General features: G+C 42.7%; 1 protein-coding gene across 5 annotated transcripts in view; it reads left to right on the top strand.

Moving 5' to 3' along the window:
• Positions 1–4,273: 4,273 nt before the first annotated feature.
• The window catches only part of SHOC2 (SHOC2 leucine rich repeat scaffold protein), a 64,692-nt gene continuing 45,059 nt past the window's right edge, over positions 4,274–23,906 (top strand). The window contains exons 1-2 of one of the 5 annotated variants that reach the window (XM_059476863.1): positions 4,286–4,332; positions 5,063–5,213. The gene's annotated coding sequence lies outside the window, so the exon portion shown is untranslated. Of the gene's footprint in view, positions 4,333–4,633; positions 4,759–4,902; positions 4,944–5,062; positions 5,214–7,322; positions 7,469–23,906 lie in introns of those variants that run through there. The other 4 variants (XM_059476864.1, XM_059476865.1, XM_059476866.1 and 1 more) reach the window with 4 other exon arrangements.

The following is a 23,906-nucleotide window of genomic DNA, read 5'->3' as shown; positions in this document are numbered from 1 at the left end:
ACAAGGGCTCTGACCCTCCATGTGCATCCTCCAGGTTTGGTTTCTGTGCCTTCCTCGCTCCCCTTCTGCCAAGTGGTCCAGCCTTCCCAGTTTTTGTCTACTCATAATAAAGGCAGTGGAGCCGAGGTGCCATTCAAGGGGGAGACAGAAAAGAATGACAAAGGCATTCACTATTTCCATGATAGGCATGGTACTCACAAAATTAAGTGGGATTTGTTGTGCCATCAGCCTTCAAAACATGCTTCTATCCTTCAGAATAACTAAACCCCTTGCAACCCTTGGCCAAGAGACTGAAGCCAAACTTCTGGTAAACTGACAATTCAAGGGAAAGGAATGGGATGTGACAGGAAGGTCTACATATACTGAGGTGTAGATGAGAGGAAGGCAAAATGTAGTGTGAAATTTTGAGATCTGAGACATGATAGTGGGAGATTGAGATACAGAAAGGGAGAAAGAAAGGGAGAGGGAGGGAGGGAGGGAGGGAGGGAGGGAGGGAGGGAAGAAGGAAGGAAGGAAGGAAGGAAGGAAGGAAGGAAGGAAGGAAGGAAGGAAGGAAGGAAGGAAGGAAGGAAGGAAGGAAGGAAGGAAGGAAGGAAGGAAGGAAGGAAGGAAGGAAGGAAGGAAGGAAGGAAGGAAGGAAGGAAGGAAGGAAGGAAGGAAGGAAGGAAGGAAGGAAGGAAGGAAGGAAGGAAGGAAGGAAGGAAGGAAGGAAGGAAGGAAGGAAGGAAGGAAGGAAGGAAGGAAGGAAGGAAGGAAGGAAGGAAGGAAGGAAGGACAACTGGGAATTAGAGTTTTATGTTGAGACTGGTTGGCAAGGAACTGGCAGACAGAAGGCACAACAGAACTTCAGTAAAAGGGAAGAAGGAGGAAGAGAGTGGAAAGTCAAGGGGATAGGCAGTGACATGAAGAACCACACAAGAGACTGGACTAGGACCTGGCATGGGGAACCAAAGCTGGAGGCCCTATTGGAGATTAGGAAAGGAGGGACAGTCTGGGGAAGGAACAGGTGATCCAAGTCTGAGAGTGGGGGTGGGCACAGGCAGCAGGGAGGGAATGGAGTAGCAGGGGGGAGCTGTGGGAAGCAGCCCCACACGGGGCAGAGCAGGGGCTGTGTGGGTGGAGAGGGGCACCACGGGCTCTGCCTGCTGGGACATCCTGACTTGCAGAGCTGGAAGTGGAACAGAGCTTCCCTGAGGCTGGGCTTCATGTTGGCTCAGCCAGCAAAGAATTTGCCTCTTGTGCTGCCTGCCCCAGCAGCAGCAGCACAGAAACCACTGGAGCTGAGTGTCCTTGGCTGAGGCAGCAGCAGCAGCAGCTGCCTGGGGGAGGAGAGCAGGCTGTCGGGCAGTTGGATGACAAGAATTTTACAGTTGGGAGGAGGCAGTGAAAAGGCCACATGACCGAGGGAGAAAGGGTCAATTCATTAGTCTGGCAGCCACTAAATTAAGAAAAGGCAAGTGGGACTATATATCAGAGGTATCTGAATTCGGTCAAAGATGATTCTGAAGTTGCTAGATTGATCTTGTGGTCGGCTTAAGCAAGCTTAACTAATTAATTGCTTTATTTTAGTTCATTGTGTAAGAGCTAGCTCCTAATCACACTGTTTTGTAGAAACATGCTTGAGACAACTGTGTAAATACTAAATAGCCTTAGGAATGGTCTTATGAATCCACTGAATAATCCAAATTCCAACATTCATCCCCCTCTGCTGCTGGTCTGGATGGAGGATAACAGCCACTGCTGCTGTAACTTTCAGTAAAAGGAGAAGTCTGTGCTGGACACACAAGGGTGGGGACACACAGCTGATGGCCCATGGAGGTGCTGTGATGCTGCATGAGCCTGCACCAACAGCTGTCCTTTTCAGGAGCACAGGAAATGCTACAGGTGTTACAGGAACACTATGAATGTTGCAAAGCCAAGCCTTTAAACGTTAGGCAATGTCCAAATGAAATTGCCAGTGAAACCTTTATTCAGAACCATGTAGATTACGAAATGCTCTTTAATTATATTTCTCCTCCTGCTTGTTTCAGTGTGGATGGCAATACAGTCCTGTGGGGTTTCTGGGACAACAGTCTCTTGATCCTGAGAGACCCTTCACTAATGCCTGTAAGGACTGTGAGCTCCTGTATTCACCCTCTGCTCTGGGACAGGTCTGTGCCCATGAGATCTGGGGACAAACATTGGTGATGGAGACTGGGAGTAGGTTGGAGCTTTCCAACTCTTTCCAAGCTGAGCTTTCCAGCATCCAGTAGGAGGGTATAAATTTACCTACTCCATTTGGGCAGATTAAAAACAAATCTTTCATGCATGAATTCTGCCTTTGCAAAAATGTCTGTTAGTTCTGATTGTTGGCACAAGTATTGCCATAGTATCAGTCTAATCTCATATGACACATTTAAGGATTTGCAGCAGAAGGGTGGAGTTAGCAGTGTAAATTTCTTGGCTGATTTATCTCTTGTGACAATTGTCCTGCTCTGCTTTATATCAGCTTTTCAGAACAAATCAGGGGTTTTGAGTATAAAGTAACATTTCTTTAGATTTCAAATAGTATTTTTTTAAAGCAAAGTGAGTGGAAGCAGAAGTAGACTCTCCAACAGAACCAGAGTACATGTAGCACATATCCTTGGTAAATATTTCAGTGCTAAGGCAACTGGGCAGTGACACTTTGCACACAAAGGGCCTGAGAAATGTAAAGGTACATGACAAAACATTCAGATCCCCCTATAACACTATGCAAATGCAAATGACTGTGTTCAATTAACTCACACAAGAAACATTTTTTTCAGACTCCAAGCTCTCAAGGCAGTGTGTATTTCCATGTCTTGTAGAGGATCCTGCACAGTCCACAATGAAGTTTTACTGATTAATAACAGCAAATAAACATCCAGTCATTGTAAGAAATATTGCTACTAGGAAATTTCAACTGGTTTCTGTCTTGTGACCCAATATGCTAAAAATCCAATTCTGCTTTTAATGCTGTCCAGCATTTATTAATAAAAGCCCACATAACCACATTGAACTGTCTGGTTTGCCAAAGACTCACACAAAGGCAATTGGCAGAATTTTGGTATTTGATAATTGAATGTGAATAGCCTTGTTTCGCTGAAACCAGCCAGATGATTGCCAAAAGTTGTAAAAAATCTGATGGAAATAGCAGATACTCAGATCTGACTATCTGATGTGGCTCCCACTCATGGTTTTGATTCTGCTGAAGTAGCTGCTGAACGTGAGCCTGTGGGCCCAGTCCAGACTAGCAAGTACTGAGATCAATTAGTAGACTCCTATTAATTTGAACGTATTTAGAAATTATAAATTTGAGATGCTACTGCTGTGCAGAATCCATCAAGGCTTGAAAGGGGAACTGATTGCAACCACCTGAGAACTTAGCATCAAAAAGCTAAACCTTTCTCAGCAAAATACTGAAAGATCTGTTATAACAAGTCGTCAAGGAACTTGCTTTTAAAGCACATCCTGAAATGAAAGGGCGACTGATGGCAGGTGCTCTGTCACACTTGGGTATATTTGTCTACACAGAGGTGTGGTTGTCATCCTCTGGTATCCCTTGCAAATGCAGCTTGCTTGGGCTTAGCCTGAGCTGTCTGCTACAGGAAGAAGAGTCAGCACATTGGTCCGAGGTTACATTGGCTGCCAGCTGCGGATGGTCCCGATTTTGTGGCAAAAGGAGACAGGGGGATGTCGCGGTGCCCGTGCCCGTTTCTTTGGCGGAGTCTCAGCGGCTGAAGGCGCCTTGCAGCAGGAGCTGTGCCCTGAGCGTCCAGCACTGAGGAGAGCCGCTCCACAGCAGCCATCCCTCCAGAACTCCCGGTCCTGGCTGCGCTGGGGCCAGCTCGCCATGCAGCTGTTGGAACGGCAGGAAAACACCTCCTGTTTGCTGTAACACTTCAATGAACGGCACTGGGTCACCGACCGAGTTACGGGCTGCCCTCCGCGCCGGGTACATCCCGGCAGCGCCGGCCCGACGGCAGCTTTCAGCGGGGTCTGCGGGGCCGGGCACCCACCCGGGGACCGCCATGGGACAGCGCAGGGGAGCCGTGCCGAGCCCCGCGGGGAGCCGGCCCGGGCTCCGGCCCTCACGGCCCCTCACGGCCCCGCACGGCCCCGCTCCCGCCGTCGCCACGGGCAACGCGGCGCTTCCGCCGTAACCTGGAAGCGCTCGGTGTCCGCGCTCGGCGGGCCCGCCCCGAGAGCCGCGGGAGGGCCGTGGGCGGGCGGTCCCGTGACGGCTCGGTGCGCACAGACGGTGGCCGGCAGGGCAGGGCCGGGCGCGGAGCGGGTGCCGAGCGCGCCGCGGGAGGATGGCGGAGCCGCACGGTACGGGGCGGGCGGGCCGGGGGGCTCGGCCGGGCGGCGGCTGACAGCGGGCGGCGGCCGGGGGCGGCGGGAGGCCGCGGGCACAAAGGCGGGGAGGGCCGGGGCGCAGGTGGGGGCGGCGGGGCGGCCGGCGGGGAGCCCGTGCCCGCCCCGGCGGGGCTGCCCCGCCCGGTCCGCGGGGCCCGGCGCAGGTGGGGCGGAACGGGCCGGGCCGGGGGCGGCCATCGCCCCCGCGGGGCTCGGCCGAGGGGCTGCCGGGCGATGGCAGCGACCGCCACAACAACAACAACAATAACAACAAAAAGAAAGGAGGAAGCTCCGTCTTACAGCCTCACCTCTTCTCCTCGCCGCCAGCTCTCGGTGCCGGGAGCTGGCACGGAGAAATTGAAGCGATCTGGCGTGTGTGTAGTGGCGGCGGAGCTCCGGGTAATGATTACCGGCGTGCGGGTAATGATTAGCGCTGCCTCTGCCCGTGTCAGTGCGTCCCCCACCCTCTCGCATAGGCGTGAGGCTCTTTTCCTGTTTCACCCCATGTATTTATTGTGGCAGTTCTGATGGAGCCACAGAGACAGAACCTCGTTTCAAAAGTCGTCGCCTTCCTGTCTAGCCAGGTGATTTTCCCGGTATTTAAAACAGAGAGGTGTGACAGAGAAGAGCGGTGTGACAGCTTCCCGCGTGTATTTGTGGCTGTAGAAGGCGTCTTCACCGAGCTGTTCGTGTCTTTCCCTAGGAAATGCTCCAAAAGCTGTAGTAACCTTAGTAAGGTGAACGGCCGCCTTGACTAAAATTGCGACTGGGCGTGAGCTGCACAGCAATTCAGCAGAACTGAAGTTTGGTGAAACTGTGTTGCTGCTTCACTTGTCCATCCTATTTAGGAGCAGGTATGGACACGGAATAAAACGTCACCCTGTGTGAGAAAACAATTGTGAAGTGCTGAAATAGTACTGGTAATCTGTAAGTTGTGTTTTTGAGATGGGACTGTGGAAGCATTGAGTTTTGCACATGTGCAGACTTTTGATGCAGAATATTAATGATCAAGGAGTTGTATTTGTGTGTATTGTCGTTGCTGCAGTATTTGGTGGAGATTTGTCTGTCACAATAGAAGTTGAGATGGTTTTGGTAATCACTTTTGGGATCTTAATTTTCTACTGTTTCTTGTTTGCATGTTTGACCTTATATATTGTTCTTTTTACCTCCTAAACTGTGTCTGTTGGTTTGTTGTTGTTTTTTTTTAATCACTAATCATTATGTTATACTTCTCTTTATAAAATCAAGGGCTTAAAGTAGATGGTGGTCAAATTAAATCATGCTTATTTACAGCCATATTTCAGGCATATGTTGTATAGTGATCTTGATATAAACTTAATCTGGTTTTGGGAAAGATTTACAGTATCTTTTGAATTTGTTATTACACTACTGTGCATACATTTTAATTTTAGTAACACCCTTATCATCTTAATTCCCCTTGAATGTTTTGGATTTCACTATTTTGTTTTCTATGTAATTATTCCTTGCTCTGGATGAGTAAAATGGGAGATAATTTTCCTCATGTGAAGCTGTGTTCCTTTAATTTGAGGCGGTTTGTCGGCCATCAGCATTTCTGTACGTGTGGCAAGGCAAAGCATGTGTATTAGGCAAAAACTAATTTTATATATAACCTTGTAATGCACAAAGATGATTCCAGACAAAGCTCTCCTTGTGTCCACAGCCTTCCTTTGAGGAATACTGAGGGATCCTCAAAGAGGATGCTGTCTTCTTCCACATCCCTCTGTGTGCTCTTTCTAGAAACAATCCTCAGCGCTTTTTGTTTGCGGTGATGGCAAGGGAGGGTCCATGAGCAGTTCTGGTTGTGAGTAGCTGCAGTTGCCGGTGTAGTTTTTCCTGGTGTAGTTTTTCCTTTCCAGCGTGGCATATCTGTAAGGCAGGAGGTGCTGGGAGGGGCGTTCCTTTGTTATGTTGACACTTTAATCGCACTGACGGGTGCATTCTCCTCCAGGAGTTCTGTGTGATTGAAGGGATTCCTTCAGACGAGGAACATTTTCTCCAGCTGTCTCCCTGCGCCGTTAGCCCGTGTACAGAGATTAATTGCTCGGAAGATCACTGCTGTGCGTGTGCCTTTTAGGAACCCCTTGGATTGATTGTGACTTGGCTGTGGCTTTCTAGAAAAGCATGTTTCTGCTGGAGCAGCGTGTGTGTGGCAGTCCTGGCTTGTCACCCTGAGCCGGCAGCTGTGTCCAGCACCCGTGAAATAGGTGGATGTACATGCTCGTGTGTGGGCACGGTGCTCATGCATGGTAATTGAATTAGGGCTGTCAAAGCATCTTCTGCACGTTTGAAATAAGGATCACATTCTGTGATCCCTTCTTCACAGGGCTGAGGAAATGCAGTAAATAACAAAGCTCTGTTTTGGGAGGGTTTAGTATGGTAGCAAGGAAATAAAACTGCCTTAAGAGACCTCAGTGGTTCCAAAACACCACTGTGGAGAATTTGGATGGGTGCTAGGAAGGAGCCATGTCTCTGTAGGAGCAGGTTCTCCTTCGTGTCTGAGGAAAGATGAAAACTTCTGTGCACGGGAGGGGAAGGTAGCGTTGTCCCTTCCCGTGTCCCACCACAGCCCCTGGGAAGGCTGTCCCTGGTGCCCACCTTGCCCCTGCCCTCCCCAGCGCCTGGGTTTGGGGTGTCTGTGCTGTTCCTGGGTGCAGGAAAAGCTGCTGCCATGTCCTCATGTCCAGCCCGCCATACCCTCCCGTTCAGCATGGCCAGTGGCATCTCCCACCCAGAACACCTCGAGGCTCATTGCTTTGGATTTTATTTTTCAGGGGCTGCTCTTTTAATTGAAGTGAAGCTTGCTTCTCGCTCTGTTGTTGTAATACCTTGTATTTATTTTTACTGCTTGCAGCTGCATCTCAGAGGAAATATTTCTGCCTCTCGCTTTTTGGTGGATTTGTGTGTGTGAGAGAGGGCTGGGGAGGATGCAGTAGAGAAGATTAAAAAGCCAGTTACAACTGATGGTACAGATAAAAAGAACTCTCGTTTTCTGGAAACTGTACTGGCCGACGTGGTCTAGTCTGTTTGATACAGTGGTCTTGCTGTGTTACAAATGGATAAAATGTAACAGGTTGATATAATAAGCAAGGTAATGTTTGCTGTATTAGCCATTGACCTTAATTCGCTTGTTTTTTGCTGCATTGCTTTGCCTTGACTCTGTTGCGAAATACTCATCATGTACAATTATAAATCTGGGAATTCTCCAACATCAAATTTGGTTCAATAAAGGCATTTTTAGGATATCCAGGTCTCTGGATGAAAAGGGAATTTTAATTACTAAGATTTTTTTTCCCATCGTTAAACTCCAGGTAATGTATCTTTTTAATAGAAATTATGGACAGTTTATAATTTCTTTAAAAAAAGTGAGTTTGTGCCGTGTGGTGACTTTAGACTGTTTTAAGATTGTCGCAGTTTAAGAGGTTCTTTATCTATATTGCTCTACAAGAGAAATGAGAGAGCCCATCATATAGTTGCAGACATGCTGACTGCTGTGAGGATATATTAAGAGGCTGTGAATTGGTGTAGATAAATACTAGGATGCACGGTCAAAGAACTTTTTAAAACAATCTGGCTTGCCGGTATACTTGGTTGTTTTAGTATTGTTTTACATTAAGGTGTACTTGTTGTAAAAAAAAAAGGTGAATACTTAAGTCTATTAGTTTGCTTTTTGCTTTCTCTACAAAAGCACAGTCTGTTCTCAGAGTGGATGTGCATTAGATCCTGGTTTGCACGCCTGACTCAATCAGTGCTGGAGAGAATTTTGTTTTGTTTTGTTTTGGTTTTTTTTTTTTTTTTTTTTTTTTTGCCACAGGAAAGTACGTCCCCGATTTTTATGTACTATTTTTGAGCCAAGTTGAAAGTTTGCTGCTGTGTGTCAGCGGTAGGGGGTTTTGCCGGGAGGAGCAGCCCTCGGGACCGAGCTGTGCTCTCTAGTGAGACATGAGGCTGGTGCCCGCATGGAGTTGGCTGTAGCTTGTTCTCACCTTTGCTGTGCTCATCATCTCCGTGCTTTTGTGCCCAGGGACGCTTCACACTCCGGGTGTGAGCCCGAGGTGCGCTGCGATCCAGCAGGCAGGATTTCCATGGGGCCCTGTGGATCCCGCAGATATTGTATCCGGTTCAGCGGACCTGCCTACCCTGTGGTCGGAGGCTTTTTGTTATGCATGCATCCTAATTGTTCTTTCTGTCGGCATTGTGCGCTGACTGAAGGGGCTGTGCACCAATGCAAATCGCCTTTCTAATACCTTCCGCATTTGCATTAGAATGGCTGCATAAATATTGCAGCACATCTCAATTCACTCACTGCTTTGACTGCTGGGCTTTAAAATAGGTTCTTTCTGTAGCACAGATCTTGTTCGTGGTTGGTATTGCTTTGGAGAGGGGTTCTGAAGTGCATCCCTATTAAATAGTGGGGCTTGTTTGTGATGAGGTGCAATTTTAACTTAGCTATGTTCTAGTCTCCCACTCCTTTCAGCCCACAGGTTGATACATGCTCTTGGAGGCAAAAAAATTTCAGGCTTTAGCAGTTTTTCACCAACTATTTCTAAACTCACTATATTTGGGGTTGCAAAACATGTTTGCTTGAGGTTTTGTTTTGCATTAATTCCAGAAATCCTATCTGTGAGAATATTTCCTACATAAGGAATGTGAAACGTTGTGCCACTGTTGTTTTAGTGCTGAAACATTTGTTGACTTACTGAAAGTGTCGATACAGGGATGTGACTGAAAGCAGACACTCTTTTTGGGAACCGGTGGCAGATTGCCATCACCTGTCTGTCAAAAGTTTGCTTTACAGAGTTGTTAAGCAGACCAGTGATTAGTATCACGTACTTGACTCTTAGTGATTAATAGATGCACAGAGACTTTTTAAAATCATCAGAGAGTGCAGTTTTTCTTGTGGCTATAGACATGTTATTGATGCAATGTGTCAGATTTTGGGAATGGTAGTACATGAAACTAGTATTTCTATTTTTTGGCTAATCTGTTTTAATCCTAGGGTTCACTCTGTTTTATGTGTTTTAGTGTGTGAAAACTGCAGCAAGAAAGGTATGTTTAAATCACATCTGATGTTAGTAGCTTGTCACTCTTCCACTTGTTTGCACACATATTAAAGCAGTACGAGTTATTCAGGTTAAGGATATGCAGAATGAGTTTGTTGTAAGAATTAAAATTACAGAAAGTGTTTTCTGAAACAGTAACTGATAGCATTGTAGGAATCCTGAATTTACTTAGGACTTCTATATGATGATGGATGATTCACTTGCATATGAAGTATTCTGTGTAGTGCTGCAAACAGCATATGTATTATTATAATACAGTACTTTTAACACTTATCCTGTCAAAAAATTGTGTCTATTAGAAGTTTAGAATAACCGTAGTGATGGGCATGAAAATGCAAGGTTAAATAATGTTATGTGAAAGCATAAAAATAGTATTGAAACCCCAATACCTGTGGACACTAAGCTATAGTGCATCTATACTTAATGTACAGATATATATGGATTTTAATTATCTATTAGATATTACAGATAATGTTGGTTTAGTACATCAAGAAATATGGCAAAACCACCTCAGGATTTGCAGTTGTATTTAGATCTGTGTTTTCAATGTATCCATACTAATAGGAATTAGTAATAAATCAGAAGTTGAAGAGTTATTTCATGACAGCTTGAATTGTCAGAACAATCCATTGGTCTGGCATGTTGTCTTGACTGGGAAGAAAAGTAAGTATATTTATTACTTTTATGAAGAAATACCTGACTGGCAGCCAAAACAACCAGAGCCTGATATTTGTTTGTAGCTGAGGTGCAGCAATGATTGTGGGGAGTCAGATTTCTCCCTTTTCCGTTTCCTTTCTCTTGCCTGTGCCCCAGCCATTTAAATCTTGGCAAATAGGGGATTTTGCTTTCTCTTTGTTATGAGGCTTCTGTGCTGTGACTGCCAGTAATGGTGGTGTGTCTAGCTGTAGCATGTGAACTGTCCAGTCTCCTGTATAATAAGATCCCTGACTGTTGTAAGTTTATTTTTTTTTTGATGCTGAAAGTTATAATCTGTTTTGTAATGCACAGCATTAATCGTGGTTATTGAGAATTGTCCTGGGAGGAAATACTCATGTTGTGTCAGAAAAACACAACAGAGCAAAAAAAACCCAAAAGCTCAGAGCAAAAAAACCCCAAAAGCTCTTTTTTACTATTTCTTAACTGTTGAATAGACTTTTCTTTTATAAACAAAAGAAACCTATTTGGTGTGTCACAACTTAAAGCTTATATTGCACAGTAGTGAAGGTTGTAGTAAATCTATAATTAGCTAAAACTCTGTGTTCAGTGCAACTGCAGGTGCTGAGTAAAGTGCATTGTGCTATGGAAAGGTTCAGACTCTTAGCTTCAGTCTTTCTTTTTTGTTTGTGTTAGACCTAATCTAGCATCATTGCATCCTCATTAAAAAAAGAACACCTTGTAATCTCTCTCAGTGCTTCTCTCCAACTCAACACCCCCCCAATCAACCTGCAGCTGACCAAGGCAAAGAAAAAATGGAGCAATCATTATTCTCTTCATTAGATGAGAAGTTGTGTTTCTGAAATTGTGGTGTTGGAGTTTTGTGTTTTGTTATATTCCCCTTCCCCCTCTGCTGCAGAAAAGCAGAACTGTGCATTTCTTTTAATTCCAAGGGATAACTCATGGCCAGGAGTCTTTTGCAGATTGCTGCAAATACCAACTCTTGTTTAGAAGCATGAAGTTACATGGAGTTACTGTGTGCAGCAGAGAGAAAATGACTTCACTAGCAAACTATATGTCTCCTGGAGGCATCAGGTGGCTTAATATGTAAACAAAAGTCCACTGCAGTCAAAAATAGATCTTTATAAAAAGAAATAGTGCAAAAAGTGGCCTCCTAAACAAGGAAGTGGAGGGCTAACAGAGAATTCATCTGTGTAGTCCTGTAAAATGCTGATTGTAGCAGAATATGAAGGATTTACCATGAAATCCCATTTTGCTGTTTCTTCTGATGTAGCACTTAGAGTACATGACTTTTAAAAATGGTACATGTAGAGAAAATGACTGTACAATCAAAGGGTCTAAAGCCAAGGATATATAACATGCATAATTTGGAGTGATTTGCACAAATTTCTTAATGAAGGGATGTATGGGTTAAATGAAACCTCAGCTCAAATGTTCTTGTTAATATGTTAAATTGTGACAATTACTTTTCTAATAGTTGTTCAGATCTGATGGCTATTGTTCAGTACTTACAAAACCAAAAACATTACTTATTAAAGAGAACTTTATAATACTGGCAGTTGCATAGGCTTTATTAAATTTAAAATTGTCAATTTCATGAAAAGGGAAATTCATATTAGTAAATAGCACAAATGAAAATACCTGGGAGCTTGTGTTAGTGCAGCAGATTTTGTTTTGGTAAGTCTGTTCAGGTCTTTTGGACTCTCTGACAGTGTGCAGATATGATCACAGATTTCAGGTAATCATATTTGTTTTTCACAGTGGGCTATGTATTTGCTTTTTGGAATACTCAAAAAATTGTTTGGCAGTTGTCTTTATAGCATATTGTGTGTGACAGGCCTAGCTAGGAGGGAACAGAAGTTTAAATATTATACCTTTGAGTTGTAATTCAGAATTTAAATGCAAGATGGATTTTTTTTCCCTCCATGATGTCATTTCATCCATAAATTTATTTTCTGTGTTTTAGGTCATCATTAGGGACATTTTCACAGTAGTAATTTCTCTTTTCTCATCCCCATAAGAAGTCTTCAGATAAGTCTTTGTGGTTATTTCTTGCATTTAGGCTGTATCTTGTCTTGTCTTTTAAAATTTATCTGTTTGCAGGGCGGCTCTTTGGAGAAGCCCTAAGTCATACCCAGCTATCGAGGTTTCAGTTACATGTTCTCACTGTAGTATCATGTTTTCTTCTTCTAAACTGAGATGCTGTTTATTGAACCAATTAGCTGCTGGGTGCAAGCCAGAACTTTCTCCTGAAATCAGAATTAATGAATAAACAAATTCCTCTGGAGGGATTCCTGTTCTCACCGGGCAGTGACAGTGAACGTGTGACAAGGGCGCTGTTCGTGTCCTGTACCTCAGTGCCCGTGTGTGTGTCTGGGTCTGTACTCGGCCCTGCCAAAATCCGTGGGGTAACTTCTGAGCATGGATCACAACGTTCACATCACATATTTGATGGTATGTCTGTCTTGGGCTGGTTTTGAAACCATTCCAGCTCTTGTGCAGTCAGCAGATGGGATGCATACGCCTTCATTAGCAAGCAGTTAACTCCGCTGCTGGGGCTGTTTCCATCACGCTCCGGGTCTCTGACTTGGCTCTTTCTGCATTCCAGCTCCCACTGTTTGTTCTGCTGTCTCCAAGAAGAAATCGACAGGAGTGTTACATGCTCCTGCCCTCCTGTGGTAATGAAAACCCAAATGTTTTCCCCAAAATCAGGTTGTATAAAAATAAAAGAGAGAGAGAGGAGAACAAGGAACTAGTTTGTCTCTTCTGGAGCAGCTGCTCACATCTCAAGATGTGCATTTGCCTTTGGTGAGATGTTCTGCTTCAGAAGCCCTGGAAAAATCATAGTTATTTCTGAATTTGCTGTTGCAGGATCAAAAAGACCTTGTAGCCTTTTATAGTCTTGAATAAGCTTACTTGCCTTTATGTGTCATGTGTACTATCCCTTTTGCATTAGAGAAACTAAGGCGCAAATTAGAGGGGAGAATTTGGCCAGCAGCAATGGCAGTGGGATAGCTCTGTCTTCCCTCCTTTGACCCAGTGGTAGCTGAAACTCAGTCCTAGGATGTGGCTTGGAGACACCAAGCTCACCATGGTTGAGGAACAGAGGTGGATCCCAGCCCCAAACTCCTCACTCCTCCCAGCCAGTTTGAAGGTGGAGAAAGGCAAATGGGCACAAACCCATGGCTGCAGTGAGATCTTTGTTTGGAGAGTAGCATGTGTCATCTTTGAATGTACAGTGTGGTAACAAGTAGTCATGGGGCCTGAAAGGATCCTGAAATGGTTGTAATCTGTATGTGACCTCTTATTTCTTAATGATCCTCTGTATTAAGAATACTAAAAGAAAGATGCTCTCAACTTCAAAGCTTGTGGTGTATATAAACGATGGGCTTACACCCTCTCTGTAGGCAAATCTTTGTGTTGTTCTCAACCTGTAAAGTCTTGGAATGAGAAATCTGTGTTTGTCACAGCTTTTAGTCCTGTGATTTTCAGTGTCTACTGAAACTGGTTTGTTTTGTTTTTTCCACTTAAACCTGCTTTATGTTAGCAGGAAGACTTTCACAGTTTGCATGCTGTTGGTTCTTTGGGCCAGCTTGCTGTCTGTCTTTCAGAAGTATTTAATATAAGCTGATCAGTTGTATACCATGGTAATCTAAAAGTATCCTTGAGAGCTGCTTCTACTGATTTTTGCATTGCTTTATACTTTTACAACATGATTTTAGCTCCCTCTTCATCTTTGAACTACATAATTAATTGTTGAAATACCTTCTGACAAAAAGAAATGGTCCAGAATATTTTTTTTAATCTTGGCTATAAATGTCTTATTTTTTGACACAGAAACAAGTTAATGCAAGGCTGAAGTGTGTAGAGAGCATGAAAGGTACTCACTGTGGCTGCTTGTCTGTATTCCCTTATCCTGAGGTAACGTGAGGTATCCTGCCTCCATTAATCTTAATGCACACACTCAGGTATGTGTGCATGCCTGAACTTTTTCCAAGTCACTGCTATGCTTCCACCATTGAGTTACTCTGTTTGCAAGTCTAAAGGTATAAAGTTTTCTAATAAAAGTAGGGGGAGAGAGCATGGGAAGTTTGTGAGTGCCACTTTCAAATTACTTTTTCTAAATAGAAATTAATAATGGTTTGAACTTTCTCATGCACTTTTCCAGTGCTAGAGCAGTGACTTGTCATGTGAGCAAAAAGTTCTGCTTGTGTTGCATGTAGCTGTAAAAGCTCATGGACTGAATTTCAAGTTTTCTAGGTGCAGAGTGTAAAATTACTGCTGAGACTCTTTAAATACCTTCCAAGACTAAGTTTTCTTTCATGTGTAAGCAACTTTCTCAAGTAGTGGAGGGTGAGATCAGTAACAGCTCTGGATATATCTTAGTTATGATTTTGATGTAAATTCAGTGTTGTATAGCCTGGTTTATAACTAAATGAGGCTAGGAACTCAGGAACCAATTAACAAGTTTTCTTTTGTGGGGTTCTGCTTTGATGGATCTTCCTGAAGTACTTCAGGTGTGTGTTTATATTCATGCACTACAAATGTGCTGCTCTTCAGTTACCAAAAGTAAATGGGCAGAACCTGATTAATAGAATAGAATGAATTATGATGAAAATAATCTTTTCACCAGATTTTGACCGCTTTTCAGGTAGGTACTCCAAAATAAAGTTATTGATGCATTACAGAGATGATTAGTCAAGAATCACAGCATTTAGGATTCATTTGGATTCTCATTTTCCTTGCTGTCAAAACTCTTAATTACCAGCTAGTGAGCACTGTAAGTTCTCTTGTCAGTCAGATGTGGGAGGCTGGTTGTATGGCCCTTTTTCTCACCTCCTCTGATCATGGGCACTTTTCATCCAAGGCTGCTGCTTGGTTTTGATTATTATTATCATTATTAATGTGCAGCTTTTACCGCTGCCTAGTGCTTGCAGCCAAGTGTAAATAAAATATCCCAGCTTGAATAGCAGTGACAAATGAAAGCTTAAACAGGTGATCACAGAACAGAGAAATTAGCCAGTGCAAAGAAGTGATTCTTTTAGGTCAAGTTTTTTATTTAGATTTAAGGGTCACTTGCCTTAAGGGTCACTTTTTAGTATGAGTTGTTCTGATATGCTGACAATAGTTGTTATTATGCCATTATAATTATATATCCATCCATATATATGTATATATATGTATATGTATGTATATATATATATACCTATAAAGGGAGGGGGGAGAATTACTTTGCACTTTGTGAAGTTTACCAAAGTCACTTGTGGATCACTCCCAACTTTGCTTTGGTACTTCTGGCGACAACTAATAGTACTTGAATTAAGTAATGTGACTTTTATGCAAACCTCCTAATATTTGAGACAGTATCTAGAAATAATAAATAACAAATGGAGAGCTCCTGGTGATAATACAGATGAGGAAGATATTTTAACTGGAACAGATGGTATTTTTTCAGCCTAATTTGGATTTGCTGTGTTATCTCCCTTTTTATTTAACGGTCAGCCTTTTGTATCTCTATTAGCAACTTCATTTATTGTATATGGAGGCATGACTAATGTGTTGGAGCATGCAGGGCAGCATGGCTTGGAAGCAGTCCACAGGCCAGAACTGCCTTGCAGGGCAATGATTTGCTTCCTATTTCTAAAGGACAGGTGGAAGGGCTATTTGAGCAATAAATACTTTGACACTGTTTTTTTTCTTAGATAGCATTTTGTAGTCCTGTCTAGACACAATGGTAGTATGGCTAAAGGATGAAGGGCATAGACAATTTTCTAGCAGATTCTTGCAGTTATGGTGTGTTTATAAATATGAGAAGAAGTGGCCCCATAGAAACATCCATTGAAGAAACCACATTCTTCTGGAGAGAGATGAAGAGCTCCTGAATCAAAATAATAATTTATTGATAAATGCTAGAAGTAGGAACAAGATGATGCTGTGTAAGATCATGCTGTAATGCAGCCCACAGTGATGAGTCTGAGTGTTGGCAGGGATCATCTGGTCTGGATTTAGTGGTAGTGTTATTTGCTCTGCAAAATAAGCTAAAAGTTGATTGTGAGAAAAAAGAGCAGTGAAACAGTATCAGCTGCACAGATCTGACACGAGGACTTTAGGAGTTAGAGGACAGCACACAGTGTGTCAAAAACAGAGCCTGTGTTTAAACCTTTTTCTCTCAGTCATATTTCCAGCTGCTGGTCCTCACAAGCATGGATCAAATTGAGCCTTAGAAAGCAAGAATCATTTAAAATGAAAATTTCCTTCTTTGCATCATGTCTGAATTTGATCCTCATATGACGCCGATCTAATATAAAGTGATTTAATGTGTATATTGGTGTATATTAAAAAAATTGTTAATTTATGTTTATAGCACTTAAGTGTGCTTCAATACTAAGTTAATACTGACAGTTGTCAGACTATGCTACTCTGTAGGAATTTACAGAAGCTTTTGGTTTGGTAGGAATTTGTGCAGTACACACTGATATTCAGCTCTTCAGATTGCAGCTTCTCCACCTCCTGTTTGAGGAATTATTGTCAGAGAATGTAAGAAGGGGAGGAGGAAGGAGGAGTTGTGGGGGAGAGAAGCTGCCCCTGTTTGCACAACCCTGTGCCCAAGAATCACAGCAGCTGGGGGCTGGTGGGGAGGAGGTTTCCTCAGACATGTGCTGATCCTTTAGCCCCAGACAGGAATAAAATAGTGCATGTAAGTGGATGTTTCTTGCCTTGCAGCAGAGGGAGGGATGGAGCAGGCTTGTGGTGGGATGGAGGAGCAGCTCTGGCTCGTTGTGCCTGGCTGGGAGGGTGGCACTGGCTGTGCCCTGTTGCAGGGCTTGCAGCAGTTCAGGTCCTGCTCCACACATCCTTCTTGGGCAGTTCTGGTGTCCTGCCTGTCTGTCTGCTACTGCTCTTTGGTTATTCCTGTACATTGCCAGAGTTCCTTGCAGCCTGTACCCAGTGCTCCTGTCTCACTTCAGGTGCATGCTGGTGGTTTTCATCTCTCTTCTACCTGTACTGCTGTTTGCTCTCTTTTTCTCATCCTTCATGTTTTTATTGGAAGTGTCATTCTTGTGATTTTTCTTCCTTCTTCACTATTTTGAGAATGGTTGAGTGAGAAAGGAACAAGCAGGTAGCAAGTATTAGTTAAAATTAGTTAATCAACTTCTTTGTTAAACTGATTTTTATTTATTTGTTTTTAGAGTTCCAGGTACAGTGTTTCTACAGTGTTTCAGTTTCTTATTCTTTCTGTTCAGGAGCTCTGTTCTCAAGTCCTCAGATATGTTCTTAGTATTCTCATACTGTTCATATATATATGTATATATATAGTACCCTTATTTTGAACATATTGTTCTGGAGCATATTGTCATACTAAAATTTGTTCAGTCCTTCAAGTGAATTTATGAGGCTGTATATTTTTTCTGAGTGCTTTGAGCATATGTCTAATACTTTTTGGATTATTCTTGGTTTGAAAAGGACTCACTGTCTTTTAATCTGAGTTGGTTCAACCCCTGCAACTCGTGAATGTCACTTAAGTGGTTAAAATATCCCTCTCCTGCCCTGTACATTAGTACAAAAATGAAGGCTCCATCACTTTGTTGAGCTGTTAGCTGGGGGTTGGGTCAGGGTCACTCTGCAAGGAGCTGAGAGCATCCTCCCCTCTGTGCAGGTCAGAGAGGAGCAGCTGTGGGCAATCCCAGTGCAGGGCATCACCTGTTCTCAGCTGGTAAAGTTCAGTGCAATCCTCTGGTCCATCTGCTCAATGGGAACAGATTCTGCAGGGCACAAATATCTGCAGAGCAGCAGGCCTGGTGAGACATTGTTGTACCTGAGCTGCTGTAAAGGTTGCATTTTAAATGTTCACAAACAGAAAATTCTTGCTGAATTATCTAGACATTTATGACATCTGTTTTCTTTCTTAAAGGCCAGTAAGATGCAAAAGTGTCACTCAGTATAAATAGGTATATAGTAAATTTTGATTTTCGTATTGTTAGGATAGTGATGTGAACTTCAGTGTAGCTCTAAGCTAGCCTGGTTATTTATAATTTTTTTTCAGATTTACATTATCATTTTAATTTCTTGGAAAGTGGTGAGGTAAAAGGTATTGTTGCAATATTTATACAATGTTTTATTCAGATTGCATCTAAATATTTTTCCATGACATTTTTTCAGGTTAGCACTGCTGCTGCTTTCTACTTCTGCAATACACAACCCTTTCAAGTGTGCTAGGAGTCTATCACTGAGCTGATTTTTGACAAGCAGAAATCATGTTTTTCACTGTTTCTAGGAAAATTGTAATTGAAGACATTTTGGTGGTGGGGTTTGTTTTTTTTTTTTTTGAAGAAAAGAAAAGGATGCCTCATCTGAACATATTTTGAAGAATCTGCTTGGAAGGGATCATAGATCTTTTTACTTTTTTTTTCTTTTGAAGGAAAACATCTTGTTCCTGTGAAAGGACCCAATTTATCATGTGTTTTCCAGAATTGTTAGTATATGTGAAATAATCTTTTAATTGGGCTCAAAGTTATCAGCAGAATAGTGTTCAGTTCTGGGGCTGAGGGGGTTTGTGCATCAGGCTCTGTGATAGTGGGGATGAGGAGAATTCATTGTAGGTCTGAACATTTCATGGTTTTTAACAGGAAGGTGAACAGAGCTTTCTTGTCCTTGTTTGTTTCACTTTCATCTGCTATCCTGGGAAAGAAATCTCTGGGATCATCTTGGGAGTCTGTAAGAATGTGGATGAACTTGCAATAAATTCAAATGCTGTCATTTTTGGATTTTTTGTAATGCTAATGCATTCAATGTTGAGTGGGGAAGAAAAGATGTAAAAAGCTAAATAAAAATACTCCTAAGAAGTTATGAAAATTAAATTTTCATTATAAAGCAATCAGAATTAGGTAGGTGTGAATGAGATGGCTTCCAGTGCTGTAGGTGACCATACTTGTCAGAATGTGATCAGTACCCCTCCAATCACTACAGAGTCTCCAAGACCCCTTCTCCAGGCAGTGTGTAGGAGCAGGAGTGGTGCCTGTTGACTGATTATTTTCTCAGGATTTCTATGTCTGTGATATTCTCTTATGTAAAATTTCTTATCAGCTGCTTCTTGCCCATCACCTGTGCCATCACTGTCCCATCCTTGTTCTTCTCCAGCTCCTGCCTCTTTCTCAGCTTGCCTGTGCTCCTGGCAGGAGCTTTTCCTCTGTGGGGCTGCTGTGACCCAGAGGGAGGTGGGGAGGACAGTAGGAGGGTGTTTCAGCTGAGAGCAAAGGCCTGTTTGGCCCCTCTGGGTTTGACTTGCTCTGTGGGAATACCTTGTGTCAGAAGCTGTTGGTGTTGAGGAGGTGAAGCAGGCTCAGGAGTGAGTATGTGGTGAAATTCACTGTGGCACCAAGCATTGTAATAGATTTGAAGTCCCTAGTCTAAACTAAAACTGCCATAGTTATGAAACTGGTGTTAGGATTACCTTCAACTTGAATAAAGCCATGTGCTTTTACCAGCTGTTAGTCTTGCAAACAGCTGAACCAAGTAGATTATCTTACCTTTTCCCTCTATTCTTATGCTCCCTCAAGATCCCTCTCTCCAACCCCAAAACAATCCAAAAATTCCTGAGGGCTGGCAGGCAGATGCTGCCAAATGTCAGCTTGAAGGGGTGAAGTTTTGTGCAGGTCAGTGTGTTTGAAGAAGCCTTTGCCACAGAGCCCTGGCTGTAGTGGCAAAGGTGCAGGGCCACCTGAACCACCTCTGGAATGCATCTGTTTGTTTCAGTAACTGCTTTCTGTCCTTGGGTTTAATTCTGTCATGCTCAATGGGGGAAAGCAGTTGAAAGCTTTGAAAGAGGCTTGGGAGTAATTTTGGTCTTCATCACCTCCTCAGGGTATGTAATGAGCCTACATTTCCATGGTGCCATTAATTGGTGAAGTTCCCTGAGGTATTTCTGAGTTGCTTTGGCTTCTCCAGCTGTGGCTGAGCATCGTTTCAGGCAGTGGTGCAGGAACATGGGATCCATTGGAATGTGGTGCCCATTGGAATGTGGTAATCTGCTTAACCATGTGCAGTAATGCAGCATTAGAGGGTGAGGGCAGGGAGGGAATAATGCAAAAGCCAGTTGGAACTGAGTGGGCAGAATGCAATTAAGCTCAGAAATGTAGCAGTTAAAAATGAGACTCCAGCTGGAGTGGGCACACATAATACAGGGAAAATAGCATTTCTCTTTGACAGTTTCTGGTTCTTGCATCTGAGTATTTGGATGGCAGAAGTGGTTGGTCACATCATGTTTAGGCAAATGATTGCTGGAGAAAAGAGATGAGAATATTTTGACTTATAACTAGTTAGCTGAAACACAACAATTTCTTTGTCCTAATGTTATATATACATTATATATTTATATATTCACACACACACATATATATTAACCTGGCCTGAATCAGTTACTTTCACCAGGTAAGATGCATTTGTCTGAAAGAGTCAAATTACAAAACCAAACAAAAAAGCCTCACTAGAAAGAGCACTGCTTGAGCAGTAATGGGGGAAGATGTGTAGATTTTTTTGACTTTTCATTCAGTCTACATTTGTTTTGCTTTCCTGTAATATTTAAATATATAATGTAAAAATTTGGCAAAATATAATGTCATAAAGAAACAACACTAGCTGATCATTGTGCAGTTTTCAAAGAAATTTTATTTAATTTAGTTGTATTGAAGTAGAAAGTTACGCTTAGAGCAAATTTGATGCTGATTGTGGTTGTTATCTTTTCTTTGAAAAGAATGCTGATCTATTCAAAGAGCTAGATGTTTTCTAAGAACTGATCAGATCCAAAATATGTTAATGATTTTAAGGGTGAGGAGATGTGTAATTGGCAACTTGTGGGTAAAGTATTTTTTTGGACTTTGACAGACACTTCTATGTCTTCCAAACTCACAATGCTAGTTGAAAAGTAGATGTTACTGCAGATTTCCTTTTCAATGCATTAGTTATATTTAAACTAGGTGTTCAAGAAAACAAATATGTCCAGACTTTTGTCATCTTAACTGAAGATCAAGAACTGCAAATACTTTTAGCTTAAAACAATAAAAAAATTGAAGAGAGGCCAGATATTGTTCAGTGCTGAGCTGCAATAATGTAGTTTTTGTGGCTTTTTCTGCTAGAACATAGAAGGTAAAGAGTTGTTGCTCCTTTTCGTGTACAAAATTGTGTTAAAACCACATCTTAAGTTGTTTTTAGATAGTTTTTTGGTTTCTTTTTTTTTGGCATAGTGTTCCTCTGCAAAAGGATTCAGTGACATAAAAGTCACTAGTTATGGTCAGAAAATTTGAGGGACTGGTAATCATCATCCAGCACTGAACTTTGTGAAATTGTCATGATTATTACAGAAAAGCATGTTGAAGAAGCTGAGCAAACATACTGTGTCAAATTCAGAGATAAATAAACAGAGAACTGCCACAATAAACAAGATTTTTGGTAGATAATCCTGTGTTGCTCTTAGGGGCCAGGGTGGGATGCTACCCTAGAGTGTAATTGTTTTTGTTTAGCTGTGATGGGGTTTTGTGTGCGCTTTGTCCCAATCTCTGTAGGATCAACACAACTTAATTTGTTGGTAATGTAGATAATTAGTAGATAATGTTACTCTGCTGTTGCTTTGTGTGTTTACTTTCTCTCTTGATTGTAATTCATGTTTGAGTCTCCTTTTGAGTAGATTTTGTTTTGATAAGTTGTTTTTATTGCTCAGAGGAAATGATGAATGAATGAAAAATATTTGATGCTGGTTTGTAGTTTGTTTCATCACCTTTGGTGGGACCAGTGCCATTTTCTGTCAAATTGGTAACAAAACAGTGTGTGGCAGGTTGTTTATAGGAGCTGTTGAGGGATCTGAATAGTTGTGTCTGGGTGCTGTGTAGTGGTAATAGTGAAAGGTTGTTTTATATTGGAAATTAAGTTTTTGCTGATCTTTATTCAGAGGAGGGTATTGGGTGGATTGGGAGTGCTTGCTCTTGTAGAAGGTTGTATGCCACTATAGATAGAGAAGTTGTAGGGTCACAAAAACAAGAACTGGGTTTTCCTAGATTGGCAAATCCATTTAGAATGACCCTTTTAAGAGATATTAGAACCTGCACTAAATCCTGGAAATTTGTTTCATCTAGAAAGCTAGGATTTTCAAATTTCATATATTACGCAGGATTACACAGCCTGCTGATAAAGTGAGTTGCCATGGAAATGGAGACATGCAGCTCAAAAGGTACATGCTGGGGGGCCACACATGTAGAAAGTACCTTTTTACATATTAAAATAAGCTGCTCCATGGAGTTAGCAGAATTCTTTGCTCTTGGAGTCTGTTTTGCAAAAATATGCAATGGTATTTTATAACTTGGCCAAAAAACTAGTAGGTTTTTGTTCCTGCAAAGGAGACGAAGAGAGAGTGCTTCATAAAAATAATGTTGGAGCACACAGAATGAATCACAATATGTGTATTTTTGTGCTTGCTAGGTGAGTTCAAAGTCAGGGCACTAAAGATTATTTCTACCTCCTAGGAACTTAAGACGTGGGTGACTTTCTGTCTGCATAGGTGACTTTCTGTCTGCCAGTGTGGAGCCTTTTTGTCCCGACTGCTCTGGATTTGGACTTAGTGCAGGGAAATGCTTCCAGAGAGCAGCAAAGCTGGTGACCAGTGAGTGAAAAGATGGATTCCAAAGCTTCAAACCCAGCAGTGTGTCCATGTGCCTGCCCATTTGCCCTGGAAGGGCATGGTTGTGTCAGAAGCTGGGATGGGGTGTTGTCGAGGCGGTTATGACAAAAGCAGAGACCACAAGCAGTCTCAGTTGGCAACACTTTATGAGCGTGGCTGATCTTTTATACACTTTCCAATTGTTTACCCTTCTTCTACTTTAACTATTGGCCACAATAAGTCAATACCATGCTATTGGTGAAAAGTTATAGTGACTTCTCCTAACTTTCTAAAAATGCTCATCCAGCTGCAAAGTGCTCTTATCTTTCTTCTCTCGATCTCCTTGGTTACAGCCTTGGAGAAAGCTCCTTATCAGCTTCTTCTTACTTCTCAGCTTCTCGCTCCTTTAGCTAATAGGCCCGCTGTTAGCCCCTTCTACAGGGTGTCCTGGGAGATCTGCCTGGTTCTGCAAGCACACAATGATCAACCTTCAAAATCTTTACAAACTCACTTGCTTATTCATAGTTACTCCAGGTGTAACTGCACATAGGTTTATAATTAGGTGCCCATAGTTACAGACATGTTTGCAGGTTTAAGGCACCACAGTGAAGCATAAGGAAGCCCTTAGAGGTGGTCTGAAAGCAGTTGTTGCCCCCTTGGGCTGAGGTTTGCTCCATCATTCCCTCGGCCCCAGGTTTTGCTGGAATGCGAGGCTGGGTTCCGCTCGGCTGTTTGGCAGCCGTGGAGGCAGCAAACAGTCGGGATGCTCTTGGCTGCAGGCCTGTGGCAGATGAAGATGTTCTGAAGGGCTTGGAGGCTGTCAGGGCCCAGGCCTCCTCCTTGCCCAGCTCCACAGGCTCAAGCTGTGCCTGCAGTGAACAAGCCGCTCCCTCAGCGTGAGAGGGGATTAGGGTGAAAGCTGTGTCACATCCTGGGGTGTTGAGATCAGGCTGAATTGGTAGCCTGTGAACTACCATCTGCTGGCCATCCACTCAGAGAACTGAGATGAATTTAATGGTCAGCCTTTTCTATTGAACAAGCCAACCAGGGTAGCTGGCACCATGACAGTATTGCCCTGCTGCCATTGAGCACCCTGTACTCTGGATTAACAGGTTTCTTCCCAAAGAAGAGAAGCTGTCTAGCTG

Source organism: Ammospiza nelsoni, chromosome 8 (assembly GCF_027579445.1).
Source record: "Ammospiza nelsoni isolate bAmmNel1 chromosome 8, bAmmNel1.pri, whole genome shotgun sequence".
In the NCBI taxonomy this organism is placed as follows: Eukaryota; Metazoa; Chordata; class Aves; order Passeriformes; family Passerellidae; genus Ammospiza; species Ammospiza nelsoni.
Note: the sequence above shows the minus strand (reverse complement) of the source record. Positions and strands in the feature narration are given on the sequence as shown.